The 11,943-nt window shown below is 43.2% G+C and overlaps 1 protein-coding gene across 1 annotated transcript in view; it reads right to left on the bottom strand.

The window, feature by feature from the left end:
- Positions 1-11,943, bottom strand: part of TTC28 (tetratricopeptide repeat domain 28) — a 604,133-nt gene that overhangs the window by 43,172 nt on the left and 549,018 nt on the right. The window lies entirely within an intron of this gene.

Genomic DNA, 11,943 nt, shown 5'->3' with positions numbered 1-11,943 from the left:
AGACCCCTGCTACGGAGCGCCTCCCTGAGGCCGGCGTCCCCCCTGCGCCCTCCCTGGTGGCCCTGCAGCCTCCTCCCTCCTCCGTCTAGTGCTTCTCAAGAGGCACTCTTGTTGGCGGTTTCTGGTGGTCGCCCCCACTCGGCTGTGAGCCCCCTACAGTCGGTGCTATGCCTGAACCAGGGTTACACCCCGGCGTCTCACCCATGACACATAGTAGGTGCTCAACAGTGTGTGCTGGGCTGACTGGGTGCTCTTCCCAGAGCAGAGCTGGGAGCACGTTCCGGTTCGGTCCGTTCCAGAAACGGTAACTAAGCCCCTAGCATGAGCCAGGCACCACGCTGGGCCTCAGGAACACCTGGCCTAAAAGGCAATTTCCACACAAGGAGACAGATGTGCCCACGAGTGGCCACAGTGCCAGGCAGAGAGAGCACTGTCTGAAATGTGGGCAGAAGCCTTGCCGACCGGAGCCCATTTTCCAAGCTCACCAGGAGGATGTTACAATTTTCAGATTAATAAATTCATATTTCGCTGATGACAGACTGTAACAGAACATCTGCAATGGGTTTTAAATAAACAGAAATACCCAGGAGTGCCTTGATTCACCAGCATGATTAAAATGACAAAAGGCTTGTTAACTGTCAAAGCTAAGCACTTGTGGCCCAAGGGGACCCCTGCGGTGGTGAAGTGTCCGAGGGGGCGCTGCCCACCTGTGGCCACCCCCCTCCCAGTTGTCCCCACACCTCACCATGCCCCGAGGCTGGCACAAGCAGCGCAGGGCCCTGCCTCCCTTCAGCATGCTGGTTACGCTCAGACTTCACGGAAATGCTGAGTGACATCCGGGCCACAGACAGCTCTCAGCCCTCACTGTCTACAGTTTCCTGCTGACTGAGAACTAGTGTGGGAGAGTGGCGAGCACCAGGGCCCCGGAGGAAGACGATGGACTGAACACGCAAACCACTCAATGCTGAAGAAGTGGGCTCTGGAGAGGGAAGGACTTGCCGGCACCCTGAGCGAACAAGGCCCTGTGCATCAAGAGGTGGGTTTAACGTGAACATGACCTGCTTCAAACAGACAGGCTGGCGAACCTGGGACATCAGAAGGTCACGGAGGAAGGGGAATAAGCCCCTCACTAGGTTGTTACGGAGCCAAATGATACACAGTGTGAGAAGCTGCCTGAAAAACTTGAATGCTCTGTGTGGATGTCAAACCTGCTGTCACGGGCCACCTCGACTGGGGCCCCCGGAGTGGGGGGGGGAGGGGCAGCCATTTGGTCAAACGTTATTCTGCGTACATCTGGAGGGTGTTACTGGATGAGATTAACATCTGAATCTGAAGACTGAGGAAAGCAAACTGCCCTCCCCAATGTGAGTGGGCCCCATCCAATCCACTGAGGGCCTGAACAGAACAAAGAGGCTGAATAAGAGAGAATTCCATCTCTACCTGAGTGTTTTCAAGCTGGAACATCAGTCTTCTCCTGCCTTCAGACTTGGGCTCGGCCTGGAACTTACACCATTGGCTCTCCTGGGTCCCTAGCTTGCCAACTGAAGATCTTGGGACTTCTCAGCCTTCATAACCATGTGAGCCAATTCCTAATAAGCCTGTGTGTGTGTGTGTGTGTGTGCGTGCGCGCGTGCACACTGCTGCCCCATTGGTTCTATTTCTCTGGAGAACCTAGACTAACATGCCTGCTAATTAGGCACCAGAGCCCTGATTCAGCCATCTTCTTCACAGAAGGTCATGCAAAGGCCCAGTCACTGGGAAGGCTTCCCAAGCGCTGAAGCCCTAAAGGTGTCAGAAGTGGAGCAGTCTTCAAAGAGAGCCCAGAGGTCTGATTTCTTGGCCAGCTACTCACCTGCACCCCAGAACCACGCTAACCACTGGTAAAGCCATCAGCCTGCTTTTCTTCCCAGCCCACACAGAACAGCAATTCGAAGCCAGCACAGGGCCTGGCACGCAGGAAGTATGCCACAAGAAGTTGGTGAATGAATGAATGACAAGCTGGAGAGCATTTTATAATATGCAAAGTATTTTTATTTTATTGTCTGTGAGGCAGCTCTTACTGCCTCCATCTTACTTCTGAGGAGACTGAGGTTTAGAGAAGCCAAGGAATGTGGCCAAAGGGCACCAAGTGGTAAAGCCAGGCCTGCACTCAGGTCTTTGGCACTGATCTCCCCACCTGTCCCCACCCCGCCAAGGCTCTAAGCTTGTCACAGTTCAGAGTCTCACCCAGCTGGGGTTTGACCAGGTGGGGGAAGGGGTGAGTATAGGAAGCAAGAGAAACCAGGAAACATCTGAGCACCTCTACAAATCACCATGGCTTCCATCCTGCTGGAGAGCAGGGGATGAGGTTTAATTCCTCTCTCAGCCCCACGGGCGGCAGCTGAACAGGCGAGCAGCTGAAGGTTTGAAATGCTCCCTGGGGGGGGGTGAGGGCCCTTCACAGAGACCCTGGTAAATATCACTCAACAAGCTCCTCTGTCCAGGGACACATTCATCATCTGAATGCGACTGCCTGCTTGGAGCTGAGAAATCTGCTTGTCATTCAGCGCTTTGCAAAGGGGAGAAGAATTGGCTGGAACCGGTATCAGCCTCCATTATCTTGCAGTCCCACTCTTGCTGTCAGCCGTAGACAGAGCCCTCAGAATCTCATGCTTAATGGGGTTGTTTCCTATTTTCTGACCCTGCAGAGTATTAACACTGAAGGGAAAAACAAACAGGCAATGTCACAGACAAAGGAATCTTCCATTTACAAAACAAGCCTCATCTCTACCGCAGGGATCCCAAGAGTGCCTTTGTATCACGATCACCACCCCCACATCCATGTCTTTGAGAGACTTCCTAGAGATGGCGCATTACCTAGTCTGATTCCACTCGCCCTGACTCCACAATGATTACGGAGCAGGACCTATCTATGCGCAAGGATTGCAGAGGCTAAACAGGGGAGAGTCACACTACACCTGCCTTCAAGGCACTTACGAGCTAGTATGACTAGTGGCTGCTGGCTAAGATGGATTGAGGAACGCAAGGAGGGCACCGGCCTGTACCCAAGATAGGGAGGGCATAAAGGCTTTCCCAGAACTTGCTGTATCTGAGAGGTCTCTTGAAGAATACAACTTTGATAGGTGGAGACTTGGTGGTGGTCGGGGGTGCTTCCAGGCAGAGGGAATAGGATGAGCAAAGGCATGGAGAGGAGTTAGTGTGGGGGCCCTTTGGGGCCTAGGGAATAGCCCGGTTGAGCTGGAGTAGAGGGTATGAGTGGGAGGGGAGGAGGAATAACGGTGGAGGGCTTGGAACTTGGAAGGGGGTTGAGAACTGTTGGCCCAGGCCTCTGAACATGGGGTGACAGGCTCAGGGCTGCTTTTTGGCAGACAGTCAACTGGTCCAGAGAGGAGAACGTGGGATGGCTGGGTGGCTATTACCAGCATCTGCTCAGAAGCAGCCCTGAGAGCTCACAGTCAAGCTCACCGAAGCCTGATCAGCCCCTCACACCTACCAGAAGCCCCATTCTTGGTAGTTACTGTTGTGCTAATACATGAATGTGCCTGGGTCTCAACATGCCAGGTGAGGCAAGTCTTCCACAAACCCCTGAGCTCTGAAATCTTGATAGTGGCTCCCTCCTCTGCTCCAAGCCTCTGTCCCTTGTCTCCCCTACAAACAGACTAGCTGCGTATAACCCCACTTTCCTGATTCCTCCCCACATTTTTTTTAAAGATTTTATTTATTTATTTGAGAGAGACAGAGAGAGAGAGAGAGGGAGAGCATGAGCAGGGCGGAGGAGCAGAGGGAGAGGGAGAAGTAGGTTCCTTGCTGATCAGGGAGCCTGATATAGGGCTCGATCCCAGGACCCTGGGATCATGACCTGAGCTGAAGGCAGATGCTTAACAACTGAGCCACCCAGGCGCCCCTCCTCCCCACTTCTTGTTCTCTGTTGTCACCAACATGGTTCTGGCTTGTCCTGGGGTTGGGCCAGCTATCCCATTAGTCTAGACATATGAACTAGGCTGGCAAGGCTGAGAGTGGAAAAGCGCGAACTGACAGAAGAAATATTACCAGAAGGAGAATGTATTTCTCTTTGGGAAACTCATTGAAGGGACAAGTAATGAGTTGTTTCTCGCTTTGCCACCAGTTGCAGATGGGCAACTGGTGGCAAAGCGAGAAACTGAAAGTAGAAGGTGGTCTTAGGTGGAAGAGGAATGGGTTCAGTTAGGAAATGCTGAGCACGCAGACAAGAAGTTTAGTCGGCAATGCCAAGTGTGCAGATGTTGATTCAGTTATGTAGACACTTCCTTCCCAAAGGCCTAGAGATTATAAGCATCCAGGTCTGGGGCTCAGGGGAGAGGTCAAGACCAACTGTTTGAAGTCTCATTCATTTGTTCACTCAACAAATGTTACTAAGTATTTTTTATAAATATCCTGCTATACTGGGTTCTGGTTCCAGGTAAAACGGAGTAAGCACATTTGGTGACAGGACCAAAAAGAAGAGCCCTGGGGAATTGAAAAATACTGGTGAGAACACAGGGAGGAGTTCAGAAAAGGGAGCACAGGGCACCTAGGTGGCTCAGTTGGTTAAGCAACTGCCTTAGGCTCAGGTCATGATCCTGCAGTCCCGGGATCAAGTCCCATATCGGACTCCCTATTCAGCAGGGAGTCTGCTTCTCCCTCTGACCCTCCCCCATCTCATGCTCTCTCTCTCTCTGTCTCATTCTCTCTCTCAAATAAATAAATAAAATCTTAAAAAAAAAGAAAAAAGAAAAGGGAGCACATAAAGTTGTTAATAAGTTCCTGGATTCACCCCTAAGCTGCATACATGTAAATCTGACCCTAAAGATCATGAGAACCTAAATACAAGATGGCCCAGTTCCTGAACCCCAGTGAATAACTGTGGGATGGACTTGAGTAGCATGGCAAGAACTTTGAAAATAGAACTTACACCGAAAGCTGGTCAGAGCTTATGGCCTGAACCCTAACCAGGTCAACTGCTCACCTCAACAAAAACATCAATGTCCTCCACAGGAGTCAAAGAAGACCCAGAGTTTAACATAATAACATAATTCAAAATGTCCAGGATATAATCCCAAATTACTCAGTATCCAAAAAATAAAAAACAACTAGGAAAATCTCAACTTGCCTGGGAAAAGGCAATCACCAGATGCTTTTTGGAATTATGCTAAGATGACACAAATGTTGGAATTGTCTGACAAAGACCTTAAAACAACTATTTAAAAATGCTACAAGTAAAGACTCTTGAAAAGATGGCAAGAAAGAAGATCTTAGCAAAGAACGTAAGATATTAAGAAGGAGCAAATGAAAAATTTGGAACTAAAAAGAAAGAACTGAAATAAAAACTCACAGTATGGGCTCAATAGCAGAATGGAGATGACAGAAGAAAATTAATGTACCCAAAGATAGAAGAGCAATAGAGATTATCCAGTACGATTAACAGGAAAAAAATGTTTTAAGTAAATGAACAAACCTGAAGGACCTGTGGTTCTATACCAAAAGACCTAACATTCATGTATTCAGAGCCCAAGAATGAGAGGAGAAAGAGGGTAGAACAGAAAAAAATTGAAGGAATAATGAATGAAAATTTCCCAAATTTGGTGTCAGACATAAATCTACAGATCAAGAAGCTGAGTGAACCACAAACAGAATAAACCCAAAGAAATCCATGAACAGATGCATCATATTCAAATGGCAGAAAACTAAAGATAAAGAAAAAAATCTTGAAAATAACCAGAGATAAAAGATTCACTGTGTATAGGGAAAATAATGATTCAAATAACTGAGGATTTCTCATCAGAGATCACAGATTACAGAAGGAAATGGAAATACATTTTTAAAGTGTGAAAAAAAAAATGATCAACCTAGAATTCCAGTCCAGTGAAAATATCCTTCATAAATGATGGTGAAATAAAAACATTCTTAGATGAAGGAAAACTGGCAGCCTGAGATTACAGACATACTCTCAAACAGATATTACAGACATACTCTCTTGTTCATGCCTATGTAATCTATCTCCTCCCTGAGGGTGGACAGGACCTATGGCTTGCCTCTAACCCAAAGAATATGGCACAGTAATGGATGTCACTTCTGTGATTATGTATATAAGACTATAAAGTCTGGATTACTGTAGCTTCTATTGCCTTCTTGGCTGGTACACCTTGATGAAGTAAACAGCCATGTTGGGGAGGCCTACGTGGCAAGTAATCCAGGGCAGTCTCTGTCAACAGCCAGCAAGAAACTGAGACTCTCAGTCCAACAGGCTAAAAAGAAATAAATCCTGCCAATAATCATGTGAGCTTGGAGGTGATTTCTTCTCCAGTGAAGCATTTAGACAAGACCTCAACCATAACTAATACTTTGATTGCCGCCTCAAGAAAAACTCTGAAGCAGAGGACCAAACTAAGCCATGCCAGGATTCCTGACCCATAGAAATGGTGGGATAATAAATTTTTATTGTTTTAAGCCACTAAATTTTGGGGAATTTGTTATTCAGTAATATATAACTAATACAAAAACTAAGAGAAGTCACTAAGGGCTGACCTATACTAAAATAACTGCTAAAGGAACTTCTTCAGACAGAAGGGAAATGATACCATAAGGAAACTAGGCACACCAGGGAAGAAAGGAAAGTAACAAAGATTAAATGTCTGAGTAAATAGAATAGACTATTCTTCTCCTAACACTGATGGAATTTTAAAGTATGTAGATATAGTGTACAAGACAAATGCAAGATGGGGCTAGAGGGAAAGGTTACCCCATGGTGGTAAGATTTCTATATTTCATTTGAAATAATAAAATATCAGTAGTAAGTAGATTGCAGACTGTGAGAAGTATGTATATTATAATCTCTGGAGTAACCATTAAAGAGCTGTAAGAAGAGATATAGTCAAAGACATAAGAGATACATTAAAATGGAGTTCAAAAAAAAGTTCAAGTAGCCCAAAAGAAGGAAGGGGAAACAGAGCAATGTAAATCAGAGAAACAAACAAAACAAATATTAACATGGCATACAAAAATCGACATGTATCAATAATTATATTAAACGTAAATGGTCTACATATAGAGATTGACAGAATGGAATTAAAAAAACATGACCTAATTAAATGCTTCTGCAAGAAACTCACTTCGAATACAATGATATAGATAAGTTAAAAGTAAAAGGATACAAAAAGATATACCATATGAACACTATTCAAAACAAAGCTGGAGTGGTTATATTAGGATCAAAATAGACTGCAGAGCAAAGAAAATTACCAGGGATAAAGAGGAACATTACACAATGATAAAAGATCCAATTCACGAAGAACATAAAATGATTCTAGGTGTGTCTTCACCTACCAACAGAGCTTCAAAATACATGATGCAAAAACTGGCAAAACTGAAAGAAATGGATAGACTGGCAGAGACTTCCACACACTTTTCTCAGTAGTTGACAGAACTGATAAACAAAAAATCAACGAAGATATAGAAGAATTGAACAACATCATCAACCAACTGAGGATAACTGACATTTAGAGAACACTACACCCAACAAACACATAATACATATTCTTGTCAAATGCATATGGAACATTCCCCAACATACCCTGGGTCATAAAACAAATCTTAACAAATTTAAAATAATTGAAAGCATGCAAAATATGTCTTCTGCCCACCATGGAATTAGATTTGAAAGTGAGAAAAGAAAGGTAACAGGAAAATCTCCAACAACTTGGAAACTAAGCAAGACTTCTAAATAATTGTCAAAGAAGAAGCCTTTAGGCAAATTAGAAAAATACTTGGAACTGAACAAAACTGAAAATACAACATAAAATTTGTGGGATATATGTAGATAAAGCCTTAGAGATAACTTTATAGCATTAAATGTTTATATTAGTAAAAAGATCTGACATTAATAATCTAAACTTGTACTTTAAGAAACTAGAAAACAAAATGGGGCGCCTGGGTGGCTCAGTCGTTAAGTGTCTGCCTTCAGCTCAGATCATGATCTCAGGGTCCCGGGATCGAGCCCCGCATCGGGCTCCCTGCTCAGCGGGAAGCCTGCTTCTCCCTCTCCCACTCCCCCTGCTTGTGTTCCCTCTCTCGCTGTGTCTCTCTCTGTCAAATAAATAAGTAAAATCTTAAAAAAAAAAAAAAGAAACTAGAAAAAAAAGAGTAAAACAAACCAAAATAAGCAGAGGAAATAAAATAACAGAGTAAAAAATCAATGAAATTGAAAAGAGTAAAACAAATCTTTAAAAAAAAAAATCAACGAAACAAAAAGTTGGTTCTCTTTAAAGGAAATCAATAAAATTGATAAACCTCTGCCCAGACAAACCAAGAATAAAAGAGAGAAGGCAAAAATTATCAATATCAGAAATGAAAGAGGAAACCTAACTAGTGACCCCACAGAAATTAAAAGGATAAGGGAATATTACAAACAACTCTACACATATGGATTCAACAACTTAGATGAAATGGACCAATTGGTCAGAAACCACAAACTACTAAAACTCATTCAAAAGGAAATAGATAACCTGAATAGTCCTATAACTACTAATGAATTTTATTCATTGTTGAAAACCATCCAAAGTGACATCTCCAGGTCTAGATGGTTTCAATGGCAAATTCAATCAAACATTTAAAGAAGAAATAATACTAACTCTTCACAATCTCTTCCAGGAACTAGAAGAAAGAACACTTCCCAGCTCATTTTATAAAGCCTATGTTACCCTATACCAAAAGCTAACAAAAATAACATGAGGAAAGAAACTCTGCAGACCAATATTCCATAGATTAAATAGAAAATAGACCTAACACTAATCAATAAAGAACATCAAATAGAAGTCAGCAACATATAAAAATAATTATACGCCACAGTCAAAGGGGAGTAGGGCTATTCCAAGAATGTAAGGCCTGTTCAATATTTGAAAAAATCAGTCAATATAATCCACCACATTAATAGACTAAAGAAAAAGATACACATTTTTATCAATTGATGCAGGGAAGCATCTGACAAAATCCAACACCAACTTATGGTAAAAACTTGCAAATGAGTAATATAAAAGAGAATGTCATCAACCTGATAAAGAGCAACTACAACAAGTCTGCAGCTAATGTCATTGTTGCCTCAGGGACGAGGTAAGTATGTCAACTCACATCACTCATATTCAATACAGTACTGGAAGCCCTAATCAATGCAGAAAGGCAAGAGAGGAAATAAAAGGCCTATGGATTGGAAAGGAAGAAAAGTAAGTGTCTATACAGAAAAGACATGATTGTCTATGTAGAAAATGCCAAGGAATACAAAAAGACTATTAGAGCTGTTGAGTTTTACAAGGCTGCAGGATATAAAAGCAATGCCAAAAAGTTGGTATTTTTACATACTAGCAACAAATAATTCCAAACTGAAATTTAAAAAATTATCTCCTTTATAATGGCTCCCAAAATGAAATACTTAGGTATAAATCTAAGAAATATATATACAAGTTTTTTACGCTGAAACCACAAAATGTTGATGAAAGAAATCAAAGATGTAAATAAATGGAGAGACATATCATGTTCATGGGTTTTAAAACTCAGTATAATAAAGACAGCAATTTTTCCCGATCTGTAAGTTGAACAACATTCCAATCAAAATCTTAAGACATTTTTGTAGCCATAGAGAAGCTGATTCTAAAATTTATATGAAAAGACAAATGAAATAAAGCAGGTAAAACAATTTTGAAGAAGTGTAATTAGTTGGAGGAATGACACTGTCAGATTTTAAGACTCACTATAAAGCTACAGTATCAAAGAGAGTGTGGTAATAGTAAAAGGATAGACATTAGGTTCATGAAACAGAACAGAGTCCCAAAATAGAGCCACCTGAATACAGCCAATTAACTTTTGACAAAGGTGCTGAGATAATTTAATAGAGGAAGGAGAGTCTTCAATAAATAGCTTGGGAACAACTGGGTATCCACATACAAAAAAAAAAAAAAGAGCCCTGTAAATGAGCCCTAAACTTCATACCTTACACAAAACTTAACTCAAAATGAATCACAGATCTAAATATAAAAATGTAAAACTATAAAAGTTTTAGAAGAAAATATAGGAGAAAAACTGACCTAAGGTTAGTGACAGATTTCTTAGACATTTTACAAAAACATGATCCATAAAAAAATAACTGGTAAAACTGATGACAGAAAAATTAAACTTTTCCTCTGCGAAAGACACTGTTGAGAGAGGAAGACAAGCTACTGACTAGAGAAAATATTTGCAAACCACATATCTGTCAAATGACTTGTATTCCGAATGTATGTAAAGACCATTCAAACTCAACAGTATAAAAACATACAACTCAATTTAAAAAATGGGCAAAAGACTTGAACGGTTACTTCTCCAAAGAGAATATAAGAATGGCACAACATAAGAAACAAGTGCATGAAGAAATGTTCAGTATGAGCCATAAGCTCCTTTTTTTTTTTTTTTAAAGATTTTATTTATTTATTTATTTGAGACAGAGAGAATGAGAGACAGAGAGCATGAGAGGGAGGAGGGTCAGAGGGAGAAGCAGACTCCCTGCTGAGCAGGGGGCCCGATGCAGGACTCGATCCCGGGACTCCAGGATCATGACCTGAGCCGAAGGCAGTCGCTTAACCAACTGAGCCACCCAGGCGCCCTGAGCCATAAGCTCTTAAATGCAAATTAAAACCACAACCAAGATACCATACACATCTATGTGAATGGCTCAAATTTTTAAAATGCTGACGATATCAGGTGCTGGCAAGACAGAGCAACTGGAACTCCCCTATACTGTGGGTGGGAAGGAAATGGTATAGTCATTCTGGAACATACTGGATCACGCACGGCCCTTTACATATTTGTCCTTTGCCAGCAGGCACAGTTTGGAGCTTCGGCAGCAGAGAGCCCCGGAGAGACAGGCAGGAGGAAGTGGTTCTGCCGTCCTGCTTCTGGTGTGCTTGTTCAGCAGGCTCCCGGAGCACACGCAGCGTCCCCCAGGCCTGGCTCCTTCTGCATGGCTGGCTTCTCCAGTGTGCGGCTCCAGCAGCGCAAGCCGGTTCTCGAGCATCGGCCCTTGCACCACCCAGGGACGCTCCAGGACCCAGTTCCCGCAGCGTGGGGCTTTCTCCACAGCATCACCTCTGCAGTACACGGCAGCCAGCACCCCCGTGGTCTCAAAGTCCCCTGGTGGTTCTGTAGTGGTGTCTCCCTAGGAAAGCCTCTCCACAGCACCCTGGAGAGCGTATTTTTGCAGATTCTGAGGGTGCATTTCCAGCAAGTTCCACCGGTGTGGTACACGGCAACTTATCTGCCACTGAGAGAGCCATGGCAGTGCCTTCCCCAAAGACGTCCACATCTCAGCCCTCAGTGGGAGTGGGGACCCTCTTCCATGGGCACCCTTCTCAGTCCTCAAGGGTACTGACTGCTTCTTATGTCTGCGATTCCTATGTACTCTAGAATACTTTCACTAGTCAATCCCTCTTTACTCTAATCTCTGTTACAGTTAACAATTCTTTTTTAAGATTTTCCTTCCTTCCTTCCTTCCTTCTTTCTCTCTTTCTTTTCCTTCCTTTCTTCCAGAGAAAGAGAGAACACAAAGGGAAGGGGCAGAGGGGGAGGGAGAGAAAAACTCAACTGGACTCTGTGCCGAGCGCGCAGCCCACTGCAGGGCCAGTCCCACAATCCTGAGATCATGACCTGAGCTTAAACCAAGAGCCGGATGCCCAACCAACCGAGGCCCCCCAGTTAACAATTCCTTATCTTAAATTATCCCTGTTCGAATTACTGTGTGTTTCTTATTGCTGCTTTGATCCTGGCTGATACATACTATATGCTAACTTAAATAAAATAAAATAAAATAAATCCTACTATTACCAAATCCTAAGAGGGATTCAAAAAAGTAAGATAAACTTTGGTGCCACACATTCATCCATCTGGTCATCAGGTGGACCAACC

The sequence above is a fragment of the Neomonachus schauinslandi genome, chromosome 14 (assembly GCF_002201575.2).
Source record: "Neomonachus schauinslandi chromosome 14, ASM220157v2, whole genome shotgun sequence".
In the NCBI taxonomy this organism is placed as follows: Eukaryota; Metazoa; Chordata; class Mammalia; order Carnivora; family Phocidae; genus Neomonachus; species Neomonachus schauinslandi.
Note: the sequence above shows the minus strand (reverse complement) of the source record. Positions and strands in the feature narration are given on the sequence as shown.